The 14,156-nt window shown below is 57.9% G+C and overlaps 1 long non-coding RNA gene across 1 annotated transcript; it reads left to right on the top strand.

Moving 5' to 3' along the window:
• The first annotated feature begins 2,112 nt into the window (after positions 1 to 2,112).
• Positions 2,113 to 9,057, top strand: LOC132689804 (uncharacterized). The gene is made up of 3 exons (XR_009615156.3): positions 2,113 to 2,274; positions 8,355 to 8,484; positions 8,620 to 9,057. It is a non-coding gene; the product is annotated as an uncharacterized LOC132689804 (long non-coding RNA).
• Positions 9,058 to 14,156: the final 5,099 nt, after the last annotated feature.

Genomic DNA, 14,156 nt, shown 5'->3' with positions numbered 1-14,156 from the left:
TGCCTTGTCTCCCCTGTTATTACTCTGAGTCTCCTCCCTGGCAGGACTGTGAGCCCCTCAAGGGCAGGGACTGGGTCTCCAGATCCCCAGCACCTGGCGCGTCAAGGTATTTGGTTAACACTTATGGAATGGATGAAAAGTGGCCTCCAAAACGCGGGCTCTTTCCGCAGCCCTGTGTACCTACTGTGTGCACGGTAGACACTGACAGAGCGTTGGAGGGACAGGAAAGATGCTTGTAAAACTAAACCGTAGGAGGGCCTTTGCAGGACTCAGCATTGATGGAATGTCTGCCGTCAGCTCAATTATCCACCCCACTGGGAGTGGTGCCGTTCTATAGGAAAGCAAACGCAGGCTCAGAGAGGTGAAGTTCCTTGTCTGGGGTCACACAGCGGGTTAGCACCAGAGGCGAGGTTTGAATGCAGGCCTGCGGGATGGGGAAGCTCGTGCACCAGCCGCCACCCCGCACCCACCCAGAGGGCCCGTGCCGTGTCCAGACACAGCGCTTCCTTCGGGCCCCGAACCCAGTGGTTTTGCATGGCTATTCCATATGTCATTAATTGCCTTCCAGACCCTGCCTCTTTGGGTGTTTCTGCTACAGTTAAAAGAGCAATAAAACATGGCATAATTGGAAGACAAAGGCGACTGCCTGGCCAGCCCGCCCCAAGGAGCGGAGTGCCGGTAACTTGGGTGTGATCCTGCCTGTGATTCATGCAGAGAAATTACAGTCTTCCGTGTACAGGCGTGTACAAGCCGCCGGGCGGGGTGCAAGCGAACACGGCATTTAGTGGGGCAGTAAAACTCAGGCCCGTGGTGGGGGAAGCACCTCCCCCTCTGCCTCCCTCCCGCCCCCAGGGAGACAGCCCTTTAAAGTTTGCAGAGCGCTCTTGATGGTGTGTTTCTCTGGACAGAGCCCCACCCATGCTGGGGCCCGACGGTGAGGGGCTGCGCGCTCCGGGCCGGGGGCCTGACGTGCCAGGGCTGAGGGGAGGGTCATGGGATGGTGACCGTGTGCCGTCAGGGTCAAGGGTCCTAGCCCTGGACAGGTTGTGGCCCAGCAGAGGGCCTCTGGAAAGATGTCCTACCATCTCGATGAATCCAGGAAGACTTCCTGAAGGAGGTGGGGCATGGAGGGCCATCTAGGATTCCCTTCTTCCCTATCTAACCCTTGTCCGCGGCTGGCGAGAAGTCATTTTGAGAGAGAGGAGAGGGACACCCACCAGGTCCCCCCGTTGAGTATCGGAGCTGCTCAGCCACCTACCATCATGACGGCTGACAGGCCCTGGGCTCAGACTGGCCGCCGTGGGCTTACTGAGCTCGCTGATGTGGCCCCTCTCCCCGAATCAGAATCCTCCTTAGCAGAAAGCAGCCTGCACAGAAGCCGGGAGCCCGCGCTAAGCTGCTTCTAGGGAGCTTGGACATTGGGCATGCGGGGTTGTGACAGCTTGGGGCCCCGAGGAGGTCCCTTCTTGACCCAGAGCTGCCCCCAGGGCTCCGGCCACAGGTCCCCTTGCCCTGCAGGTATGTCCGTTGATCCCAAGCCCTGGTCACAGGGTTGTGGGCTTTCTTGCCCACGCGTGCCTACCCCGCCTAGGACCCTCCCCACTGCCTACAGCTCTTTCTCCCCAAATGGAGAGGGACAGATTCCTGTGGCTCTAGGACTTGGTGTCTAGGGCTAAACAGACCGCCAGATACCTGATAAACATCAGTGTTTACCTGGCAAGTTTTATTTCTGGAAATGCAAGTCGCATTTCCCTCCACGTCCCGGCATCCCAACCCCCTGCTCCCTAGAGAAACCCTTAGGATCTCTTGTGTATCCTCCGGGTATTTCTACGTAAATGCCTCAAGTGGTGGGTGTTTGCATACATATATGCTGTTCGACTCCTTGTGTTTTACCTAATGGTACACATGGGAGACTTCTGCTTATGCAAAGCTGCCTCCTCCTGCTTCCTCCTCCCCCTCCTCCTCCTCCCCCTCACGAGGTCCACTCGTGGCTGTGGCATGCTTTAATTCGCTTCTCCTTTCACGTAGACCCTTGGGTTGTGCATAGACACGCGTTTCCCACGTGCTCAACGTGTACCTGTGGATTGAATTCCCAGCAGTGGGATCGTCGGCTCGGGGGTCAACCCATCTGCATCTGTGATAAAAATGCCCAAATCATCTTTTATCAGGGTCGTATCGTCTTGCATTCATAGTGACCTAGGAGAGCGCCTGGTTCCCAGTGCGACAGCCTTACCGAGAGGCTGTGTTGTCGCGCTTTGGATATTTGCCTGATAGGTAAGAAATGGGATCCTTGGTATGGTTTTTCTTCATATTTCTCTTAATGGGAACGAGGTGGACTATCTTTTCCAATGTTTAAAGGCCGCTTGTGTGTCTTTATCTATTATTAGTCATTTTTTTAAAATTTTGTTTTTTTAACGTTTATTTATTTTTGAGACAGAGAGAGAGCATGAATGGGGGAGGGTCAGAGAGAGAGGGAGACACAGAATCTGAAACAGGCTCCAGGCTCTGAGCGGTCAGCACAGAGCCCGACGCGGGGCTCGAACTCATGAACTGTAAGATCATGACCCGAGCCAAAGTCGGCCGCTTAACCGACTGAGCCACCCAGGCGCCCCTTATTAGTCATTTTTAATGTTTATTTTTTTATTTTTGAGAGAGAGCAAGAGCGAGAGCGAGTGGGGGAGGGGCAGAGAGAGAGGGAGGCACAGAATCTGAAGCAGGCTCCAGGCTCCGGGCTGTCAGCACAGATCCCAACGTGGGACTCAAACCCACAAACCGTGAGGTCGTGGCCTGAGCCGACTGAGCCACCCAGGCGCCCCCTGTTATTAGTCATTTAATTGATCATCCTTTCCAGCTTCTGAATTTCAAGTCATTGTTGGAAGACTTTCCGCATGCCACGGTTGTAAAGGGAGTCAATCACGTTTTCCTCTGATTGTCTGAGGATTTCAATTTCTACATCTAAACCTCAGATCTCTTTGGAGTTTGTCCCGGGGGCTCTCTGGTGAGGCTGAGATCCAGCCTGATTGGTCACCAGATGGTTTCCTTGTTGTGCCCACACCATGGATTGAAACTCCCGTCTTTGCCTCCCTTCTTAGCCGCCTTCGTCCCGCCCTCACTTCCAGTGTTTGAGGGTGTATTTCTAGGCTTTCTTTCTGTCCCATTGATCCATCTACTCATGAATGTGGTAAGCAATTTGAAAACGTGTTTTCCGGGGCACCCGGGTGGGTCAGTCGGTTAAGCATCCGGCTTTGGCTCAGGTCACGGTCTTGCTTGTGAGTTCGAGCCCCACGTCGGCTCTGTGCTGACAGCTGGGAGCCTAGAGCCTGCGTCGGGTTCTGTGTCTCTCTCTCTCTGTCCCTCCCCTGCTCACGCTCTGTCTCTGTCTCTCTCACAATAAATAAATAAGTAAGTAAACATTAAAAACAATTTTTTAAACCCTGTTTTTCTCTGAGAACGAAGGCTATACTGTGGAGCAGAATGCAACTTTCACGTGTATTTTCAAGATGACTCTGGAAAGCTTCAAAGTGATTCTGAGCTTGCCCCCAACCCTCTTTTCTTGGCAACGGGCCCGGCCGCTTTCTGCTCCACACAAGGGACCCACCTCAAGGTGTCAGCCGAGCTCTGCCATTAGGACAAGTGCAGTCCAAGTGCCGCTAGCTGATGCCTATAAACTGAGGTGTCCCCTCTTCCAGGAAGTCTTCCCGGCCGTCTCCTTGCCCCCCGGGCAGAGTTAGCAACTTGCCCGGCCTGCACCTGAGTGAGCTCTCCTCTCCAGGCGCCCATTCGAGCTACTGGGCTGCACTGTAATCGCCTGTTTACTCGTCTCAGGCTCGAGTCCTCCTGGTCGTGAATCCGTCAACATGCTCCTTACTCATTTATAGGGCAATCATCTGGCTGCAGTCCGAGTGCCACGTGCAAAGGGTGTGAGTCTTGTAAAGTGTCAGTCAGTCCGTGGGCATTTTCTCGTTCCTTCTAGGCGCTCCGCGCTGGATTTCTTCCTCCTCCCATTGGCCCCACCCCTCAGCCTTGCCTCCTGGGTCCTGGCGGCCATGGGCCCCCTCACCCTTGGAAGAGGGCTCTGCAGAGTGGCTGAGGGCCCAGACCCCCACTTGTCCCGGACCCTTGTCCGGGAGAGCTGAAGGGCCATCATCGCTCCTTCCTGGACACCTCACCATGGCTTCCTGGGCCTGGCTGACATGCCCCCCGCCAACCCTGAACGCCAGGCCCCGGCAATTTCATGGGCAACGAGTCTCAGAGGGCTGTTACAGTGGGTACCGATGAGCCACAGACGGATGCAGATGGTGGGGGGAGGGGGGGCTTCCTTCATCTTCCAGAGGAGGAAGCTGACGTGAGGTGCGGGAGGGCCAGGGGACTGGAACCGGGGTTCCGGGGGCCTCCTCAGGTAACCCTGGTTCCCCAGCCCGTGGCCTGGATTCTGGCAGAGTGTGACCGGAGGGCTTAGGGCAGGGCCAGGGCTGGACTCACAGCGGGAGCCGAGACTGCACGGAGCCGGGTTCTGAGCAGGTGCCCTGAGGCTGGGGCCAGAAGACGGTGGTGGGGACGGGGCACAGAGATGCAGTGCGGGGGACAGAGCCTCGCTCCTCCAGACCCCTCCTGTGCCGCCTCCACATGTGCCCCGAGGTCCTCATCTGAAAGACTGAACAGTGACCCGGGCCTGGGCTTCCTGCCTCAAAGGCCTGTGTGTTGTGTAGACAGCGGTCGCGAGGGTGGTCCGGGAACCGTGAAGCCGGCCCTTCTTGTATGTGGTGCCGTTGCGTCGCTGGATGACCGCTGTCGGCAGGGCCCCGAGGGGTCCCCGTGAGTCCCCAGAAGAATGGCTCTGAGGAGACCCTGAGGGGCTGATTCCATCTCATTCTCCAGTCAGAGCTATAAGCAGATGGGACCGATTGGACTTAGGAGGCGGTGAGTTCCCCGTCACTGGTAGGGTGAATGTGAGGGCTGGCGGTTTCCCTGCCTGGGAGGCCGTGAAAAGATGCAAGCATTGGATGCTATTCTGTCCTTTCCAGCCCTGAAAGGCTCTGGTGGTTGCTTTGAAGACTTGTTTCCTTCACTCCAGCTTTCAGCGGCCCCCCCACCCCCAGGCACACAGGGCTCCCCTCTTCCGGCCCTGCAGAGCTCGGGCGGGGACAGCAGGGGTGGAAGCCGAGAACCTTCTACTCACCTGACGCCTGACAGCTGAGACGTCATCTCCCAGTCCGAGGGTCCTTCTGGCTCAACATGGCCGGGATGGCAAGGATTCCGCATAGTTAGCCGGGGCAGGGCAACTTCAGCTCTTTCTCTGCTGGACCCCCACCCTGTCTCCCCGTTGAAACCCCTCTCCTGGTCTCTCCTGCTTGGTGGCAGTCTCTGGAATCCAAGCTGCGCTGTGATGGAGGGACCTTCATAATTTAACTCTGACCATGTGGCTCGGGAGGAGGACCAGGGAGTGGGCCCTCATCCAACCCTCTTTTTCCCTTGCACGACCTAAGGGCAGCCAACTCTGCCTCAACTTTTGGGGGGCGGTAACCCAAGGACATTCTCCCTCCCCACACTCGGCTCTCTCCTTCTGTTTCCCAGACCCTTCTCCTTCGATCCGGCAACCCAGCCCTCCCCAGAGGGTAAAGGGCCGTGGTCCCATCCCTTCTGGTGCCACGGGCATTGGCGACGGGGAGCCTACGTCCCCTGCCCCCACGAGCGAGGGAGACGGTGCGTGCTTCAGTCCCACTTCTGTCCCCTCTCCCCGGACAGCTAGGGATGCCACCCAAAAGGAAAACACACCTTGTGTCTCAAGGAGCATCTCAATTTCTCAGCGTTTAGCCCTGAGGATGGAGAGGCTGTTTCCCTCTGGACCGTGACCCTTGCTGGCGAGTTCACGCCTCCATCTAGGACGGACGCGAGCACATGCCTTACCTCTCAGCCCTGCTGCCCCATAGGTTGTGCTACTTGCTTGTCAAGATCCTTCGCCAGGATGGGGGAAGGGGACGACCCAGCCCAGGTCCTGAGTCTGTGACGGGGGCAGTGAAACACGGCCCCCAGTAGCCCAGGCTCTGGGGCTCTTCGGGAGCTGGGTTTGCCTGTGGTTCTGTGGCTTTAAGAAGCTTTGTGACCTTAGGCAAGTTTCTCAGCCTCCTCTGGGTCCCAGCCCATCCGCCACCCCCCTCACCAGGCTGTTGTCAGATGAGACACGGTGGCGGGTCGGCCACACGGCGACCGCTCGGTAAGCCCGGCTCTGTTGCCGGCTGGAATGGGGACCCCAGCCTCTGGCCCTCGGCCCCCTACTCCCCTGCACCCCCAGTTCCCTTTCTGGCCCCGGCACACAGTCCCCTTCGCTGGTGCCCCCTACCCCCACCCCATTAGAGCCAGATCATAAAATCTCCAGGGGAGGGAGGCTGGTGACATCTTTAGTGGCGACATTTGGGTGAAAAATTCATGACCATCCGTTACTCAAGGAAGAGGGGAAAAATGAGCCATTTCTACGGCTCGGGAACGTGGCTCTCCCCGGCTGTGAGTCCACAAATCTATTTTATGTGACGAGATCTATAGTCTAATAGAAGGAGCTTATCACAGACTTAAGAAAAAGTGCACAATAATGCTCCACTCTTTCCGCACCTCTCGGCCCCGCAAGGCGCCCTTCGGGGAGATGAGGGCAGTGGCTCCCCGGGAGCCACGGAGAGTTCACCAGCCAGCAGGGTCCCGTGGGGGGACGGCTGGGTGGCCCAGGGTGGGAACCGGTGACCCCCGTGCCCTGCCTGTGTTCTGCACCCCTGGAGGCCACACCCCATCCTCATCACCACGGTGGAGGGGACCCTGGGAAACCCGCCACCTTGTTGTGACAGACACGAGTCAGTCTGTCTGTCTGTCTGTCTGTCTGTCAGCACAAAGGAGGAGTGGAGGTTTCTCTTCTCCTACTGCCTCTCATCCTGGGGAGGGGGGGCCAGGCCGAGTAAGAGGCAGACAGGAGGGGTCGCAAATCCTCTCTGAGACCCAACAGCCTTGGTCCCAGGTCCTGGGGGGCCCCGGGGCAGCTCTGAGGGGAAGGGGCTTGGTGGCTACTCTTTGGGGAGCCTTGGTGCGGGGCTGGGGGAGGCTGATGCCCTGAATGCTGCAGAGATCAGGGCTAGGGATTCCGGGGCCCAACCTGGGGGCCCACATCTGTGGCAGGGGGCAGCCGGGGCCAGCTCCCAGCTCTGGAGGCCCACGGCAACTCCTCATCCAGGACCACCGTGTCCATCTGGCCCCATTGACCAACCTCTAAGACCTCCTCTCCCCGAGACATGGGTGAGCCAGACGGCGGGTCCCCTTGGAGCCTTGTACCGTGTGCCTCACAGATGAAGAGTGAGTGAATGAATGGATGGCTGGGGGTGGGCAGATCCCAGCTTGGTCCCAAGCCTCTTCCCCTACAATGTTGGGCCACGTCCAGAACTGGAGGGCAGACCGGCCTGGGGTTTGTTTGCATGAGAAGCCTGGAGTTTCCAGGGAATAAAGTCACCTGGGCCTTGAGACACACACTTTTGGATGGGGGTGATGGCTCGGCGCTGTGGGCGGGTGGGGGAGGTCATTTTAAATTTATCTGGGGGCGCCTGGGGGGCTCAGTCGGTTAAGCATCAGACTTTGGCTCAGGTCATGATCTCACGGTTCGTGGGTTTGAGCTCCTCATCGGGCTCTATGCTGACAGCTCGGAGCCTGCAGCCTGCTTCCGATTCTGTGTCTCCCTCTCTCTCTGCCCCTCTCCTGCTTGCTCTCTGTCGCTCGCTCTCAAAAATAAAATAAACATTAAAAATTAAGAAAAAATGTATCTGGTTGGTTAGCTGTATTTACCTTGTCTGGCAAAGAGTTTCGTGAGGTATATGGTGACACAGGCAATGGGGTCAGGGGGGTTCTGGGGGCCCCCAGGGGGAAAGAAGCAAGAGGAAGAAGGTTGCAGGTCTGGTCAGAATCCCAGGTCCATAACCTGTGGCCTCCATTTTCTCATCTCTAAAATGGGGGTAATAGAGAGCCTTGGGTTGTTGTAAGGATTCAACGAGAAGAAACCTGAAAAACATCCCACACAGTGACTGATATGGGACACTCAATACATGACAAATCAGCCAGTAAATAATCAGTTCAACCAGTGATGTTGTTCTGATTACCGCATGGCCCGAGGGCCACTTGCTGGGCCGGACAGCTGGACTCCTAAGGTCCTAGGAGGCCAAGCAAAGAGGGAAAGTGGACCAAAGGGTTTCGCGAGGTACACGATATCAGTTTTGGTGTGTCTGAATTCACGCAGTGAAAGAGATCACATTCCGTAAGTAGGTTAAGCATCTCCATTGCGATCCTGAGTACAGCTTAAGAAAGATGTTTTTTTTTTTTTTTTCTAGAATGTTCGAAGGCCAGCATCAGCTGAGCCCATGTCCCAATGAGGCCAACTCCACACTGCTGCTGCCTGAATTCGTGAGGGTCCTGCCTGCCCATCTCCCTGATGGATCAGTTCTGCCGGCGCCGGGGACGGTATGAGCAGATTCTCCATGGCTTGGGTTTGCTGCTGTGTCTCCCCTGCGTTGAACCCCAGAAACCACTTCCTTCTGTTATTGATGGTCTCCACGAGGCCCAGAGGTGACTCTGTTAAAATATCGTCTCCTCCAGGGACACTCCGGGACCAGAGTGCTTGAGGCACGTGTCAGGTAGGATGGGGGGGATCAGGACGGCTCTCCGCGCTCGTGTAAGGGAAAGAAGAAATCAAGGAAGTGATAGAACAGACATTGTGGCCTTCCTCTGTGTGGCCTGGTGGGGCCACGTCTGCTGCTGGGAGGGGCCAGCTTGCTTCCCGAGCCCGCCTGTTCCCCAGGGGGAGGAAGGTGCCACTCCCCCGGACTCTGAAGGACAAAGATGGACAGCTGGCTCTAAAAAGACGTAGAGGGGCGCCTGGGTGGCTCGGTCGGTTGGGCATCCGACTTCAACTCAGATCACGATCTCGCGGTCCGTGAGTTCGAGCCCCACGTCGGGCTCTGGGCTGACCGCTCAGAGCCTGGAGCCCGTTTCAGATTCTGTGTCTCCCTCTCTCTCTGCCCCTCCCCTGTTCACGCTCTGTCTCTCTCTGTCTCAAAAATAAATAAACATTAAAAAAAAAATTTTAAAAGACGTAGAAATAGAGACGGGTGCCTGGGAGGCTGGCTCATTCGGTTACGTGTCTGACTTCGGCTCATGTTGTGATCTCATAGTTCCATGAGTTTGAGCCCTGCGTGCTTGGGATTCTCTCTCTCCCTCTCTCTCTCTCTCTCTGCCTCTTTCCCCCTCACACTTTCTCTCTTTCAAACAAAAAAAAAAACCATAAAAAAAAAGGGGAAGGAAGGAAGGAAGGAAGGAAGGAAGGAAGGAGGGAAGGTGGGAGGGAGGAAGGAGGAAGCAGTGATGTTTGCTACCTGCCATGGTGCGAATCCCCCCGCCAAGGCCGGGAGGCACCCACTCTCTCTAGAGCCGTGGGAGACGCCCCCGGCACACGGCCACTCAGAGCCCATCCTCGGATTGATGAAACCCAAAGAAGACCCCCAAAGCTACGCAGGGGCAGGGGCGGAGTGGGGCCGGGACCCGGGCTTCCAATGCCCCCAGCCAAAGGCTGGCTCCGTGATGCCACGGCGCCCGGTGACTCGGCCTGAGACCCCCAGAGAGAGGATCGATGCCGGTGGGCCTGGCCCGAGTCAGCCCAGCCCACCGCGGGCCGTCAGAGCCATCAGCCCTGGGGACCGGAGGTGCAGCTTTCTCAGCTACACAAGCTGGGCCATGACAGATGGCATGTGGTGACGAGGCCCAGGACCCAGCAGCGGGCATTTCTGGCTGTGAGTCACTCCCTCCCAGCTGCATTCCACAACGTCACCATGTCTGGCCCCTTGAGTGAGTGGACGCGTGTGTTTTAAATTCATCCCTCTGGGGACTCCCTTTTTCCTTATACGCGTACATTTTCTTCTCACGAAGTGTGTGACCAGACCTTGGTTTGCGTGTAGCCTCCGCTCTGGTTTGCTGTGTGACCGTGTCGGCCACCTGGCCCCTCCGGGCCCAGGTTTCATCATCTATCCTGTCTGAGCTTGGCCTGCCGGAACGAATACCGCAGACCGGGCGGCTTAGACAACAGACAACTTTTTTTTTCTCACAGTTTTCTGGAGACTGGGAAGTACAAGTTTAAGCACTGGCAGATTTGGCTGTCTCCGTGAGAGCCACTTACGGTCTCGCAGGCAGCCACCGTCTGGCTGTGTCTTCACGAACCGGGGAAAGCGCTCGGGTCTCTCTCCCCCTTCTTATAAGGACACTGATCTCACTGCGGGGGCCCCACCCTCACGAGCTCAGCCATAACCTCATCACGTCTCGGGCCCCGCCTCCTAACACCGTCGCATTGGGGATTGGGGCTTCGGTGTACGAATTTTGGAGGGACGCATTCAGTCCATGACGTACCCTAACGGCCCTTCTAAGAGCTGCTTTGTGGGGGCGCCTGGGTGACTCAGTCGGTTAGGTGTCCGACTTCGGTTCAGGTCATGATCTCACAGTTTGTAAGTTCGAGCCCCGCGTCGGGCTCTGTGCTGACAGCTCGGCTCCTGGAGCCTGCTTCTGAATCTGTGTGTGTGTATGTGTCTCTCTCTCTCTCTCTCTCTCTCTCAAAACAATAAACATTAAAAGCTTCTTTGTAGGCTGGGTTTGGTATGAGGTGTAGGTCCCCCCATGGAACAGCACCATGGGGGTGCTGTGGCCCCCGACAGCTGGCTAAGTCCACATGTGTCTGGGCAACGGACCAAGTGGGGTGCTAAGCTAAGGACACCCTCCCAGGGAGGGTCCACTGAAGCCTCCACTTAAGGAGTAGTCATGGAAGGCTTCCCGCAGGAGGTGATGCCAGGGTGGGCCCTAAAGGATGAGACTGGAAAGACATCTTTCTTGGCGGGAGGATCGGCCTCTGCAAAGGCTGGCCTCAGAGGAACCGAGGTGGAGCAGAGTCAGGAAGTCCGAGACTGGCCCAGTCGCTACACCCCGGGGGTTAGTCTCAGGCAGGGAAAGAGGGGCTCATCACAGCGAGGGTCTGGGGCACCCTGGAGCGTGGTGACCCTGGCTATCATTGGCCCCTGTGTGACCTCGGGCTCTCTGGGCCCCGGCTGCCTTGATATCTGTAAAGTACACAGAATTGTTGGGAGTATACGGCAGAGAAGCTGCTTTCACGGTCCCTGGCGTGGTGTGGGGTCCATACATGTTGTTAGCGCCCTGTCTCTTCCTCGCATGAATCGAGTTAACAAGCATTTATTGAGCACTTACTGTGTTCCCCCTTCCTGTGCCAGGCCGCTCTGATTGAACAGGATTTCCCTGTCCCAGGAGCCTACAGGGCTGGTGACAGGGGTGGGGTAGACCCACAGGACAGGCACGGAGGCCAGAAGTCTGGTGAATGCGGGTGTCCTAAGGCCTCCTTGTGTCTCTCTCCATTCTGGAAGTGGGGGTTGGGCCAAATGTGCCAAGGGGGAGAACCCGGCCTTCCTTTTCTGGGGGCGCAGGGGTGGGGTGCCGGCTGCTGTTCATTAGATGCTCTGGGCTGCAGCCTGTGCTGTGGTGAGGGTGCCAGGGGCACGAACACTTGGCATCTGACCGGGCAAAGGCAGAGCTCAGGGGATCCCAGGGAGATATGAAGGGCAAACTGAATGGTGGGGGGAGGGTATCATCGCGTTTCCTATCTATCCACCTCTGCACTGTGCCCCAGAAGCAGAGGCTCCTTGTGGAGTCTGTGCCCGGGAGGACCAGAGGAGATGCCCAGGGGGGAAGCAGGGCCACGGGTGGGGGTAGTGGAGGGGGCCCCGAGGGGGTATGTCCTGAGCCCCAGCCTGAGCCTGGGGCCGGCAGGGAGCGTGGGTCGGGGCCTGGGGGGCCACGGGGACCCGGGTGTGAGCAGCCGCGTGAGAGGGGGGCACCTAGACTCTCCGCCCCTTTCTCTGCCGCCGACTAGCCGGTCCATCCCGATCCTCGTTAGCGCGGCGCCACCTAGCGGCGCTCGGGGGAAGCGGCGGCGCGACCTCGTCCGTGCCCACGGGCTGGGTCCCCGAGTTCCTGGGCAATCAGGCCCAGAGGAGCAGGCGGTGACACCCGACACCTAAAGGGCTGAAGGAGTGGGGGCAGAGCCTGGAGGGGAGCAGCCGGGCACACCAGGCTTTGACCTTGACCCTAGTCTCTGTTTGCCCCGTCCTCAGCCTCAGCATCAGGGAGCACAAAGAGGAGGCGGGAGAAGGAACAAGTCCAGAAGGGCAGGCAGGAAGAAACGTGCAGGTGTCTATGGTCCAGGAGCCCAGGACCGAGTGGGAACCCATCACTACGGAACCTCAGTGGGAGGCGAGGCCATGCACACCTGCTTTCCGACGTTGGGGGCGTTCGTGTGGCGGTGGGGTCTGTGTTTCTGTGTGTGCGCCTGTGCGAGTGTACGAATGCACGTCTGCATGAGTGTATCTGTGCCGGTGTGCGATTGGATGTCTCTGTGTGTCTGTGTGTGAGTGTTTGTGAGCGAAACACTGGGCAGAGCCGTCCCTTTGGCTGTGCGTTTGGGGACAGCCTGTCCTCTGTGCCCCGCACCCCTTCCTGGGCCAGTTCATGCCCTCCCGTGTCCCCGGGGGGACGTGCGTGGAAACCTCTCCCAGGTGGGGCCCCTTCTGTCCCCACGCCAGCCCCAGCCTACAGGCCCAGTGTCAGCCGCTGAGGGAAATTGCTCCTTAAAGCTGGACGTGGAGGCCACCCAGCTTTACAGCCTCAGCCCGAGAGTCCTGTGCAAGGACATTCAGGTGGAAAATATGAGGACGTCCAGCAGCCCTTTGGTGTGTGCTTTAAAAAGCCAGGTGTTGGGGCACCTGGGTGGCTCAGGCGATTAGGCTGCTGATTCTTGGTTTCGGCTCAGGTCCTGATCTCACGGTTCGTGGGTTCGAGCCCCATGTCTGGCTCTGTGCTGACAGCATGGAGCCTGCTCGGGATTCTCAATCTCTCTTGCTCGCTCTCTCTCTCTGTCCCTCCCCCACTCACTCTCTGTCTCTCTCAAATAAATAAACAAACTTAAGAAAAATAGAAATGATTTTAAAAGTCAGGTGCGCGAGGACAAGGATGTTTCTTCTGCCCGGAAGAGACCAGAACCTGATGCTCTAAACCCCGAATGAGGAGGTTTGGAGGAGACTCCCGCTCAGTGAGGACTCTCAGACCAAGGCTGTTACTGTGCCTGTTTATTTTCTGGCCACTCTCGGAGTCTCTGTCTCCTGGAGAGGAAGGGGCTGTGTCAGAGCATGAAACAGTAATGCTCGAGGAAATTGGAGGGTGATGGCCACAAATCTGACCGACATCGTTTGTCCTTTGGTAATGCCCTTCCCAGGAGTGATCGGGCCCCAGATGTCCACGGGGGAGGGGGAGGGGGCTCCCCCTGGCCGAGGGCCATTAGCTCAGCCCCCAGTGTGGGTATCTCCTTACAGAAGCAGGGGCCGAACCTCAGTTATAAAACCTCCTTGCCCAAGGTCCCTCTGCTTCGAAGGGGCACAGGGAGGATTTGAACCAGCTGTGTCGATGCCCACAGGCAGGAGCACCGACAGATATCGAGGGCACGGTCGGGCATGGTGGGGCCAGGTGTGCCTCAGGGTGGGCACAGCTGCCCGGATCCCTGGCTGCTGTTCCCTGACTGTGGTGTCACGGGTGGACTTTGTGTGGTGCTCGAGCCTTTGGCTCTGAATTCCGGGCGGGAGTCTGGGAGTGCGGTCTTGCCTCTCTGAGCACCGTCTGCCCGCCCGCCACACCGTGTGGGCCCACAGGGAGAGGTTTTCTTGGAGCTTATCCGGCGACATGCATCTCTGTCCTTGGCTCTGATAACGGCTCCCAGTTTCCCCCAGGAGGCAAGAGGCTCTCCCGGGAAACCAGCAAACGTGTTTTCCACCCGTGCTGCTTCCCAGCGTTTCCTTCTCTGACTTCCTCCTCCTCCTCCTGCGCCCCGAGGGCTGGCACTGGCTTCTAGGGTCCTCCTGTCTTCCTCTAAGAGATTGGCCGGCTCCCCGCCCCCCGGGGCCCCAGGGAGACCTAGGGTGGGCCTAACAGAGGCCACACAGAGTCCTGAACTGGCCACGGCGGGGGAGGGGGGCGTGCCTTTGCCTCTGCTTCCTCATCTGGAAGGAGGGCGTCGGCTCCAGAAAGCTCTGACC

Source organism: Panthera onca, chromosome E3, assembly GCF_046562875.1.
Source record: "Panthera onca isolate mPanOnc1 chromosome E3, mPanOnc1 haplotype 2, whole genome shotgun sequence".
Classification (NCBI taxonomy): domain Eukaryota; kingdom Metazoa; phylum Chordata; class Mammalia; order Carnivora; family Felidae; genus Panthera; species Panthera onca.
This window is presented reverse-complemented; position numbering and strand designations above follow the sequence as displayed.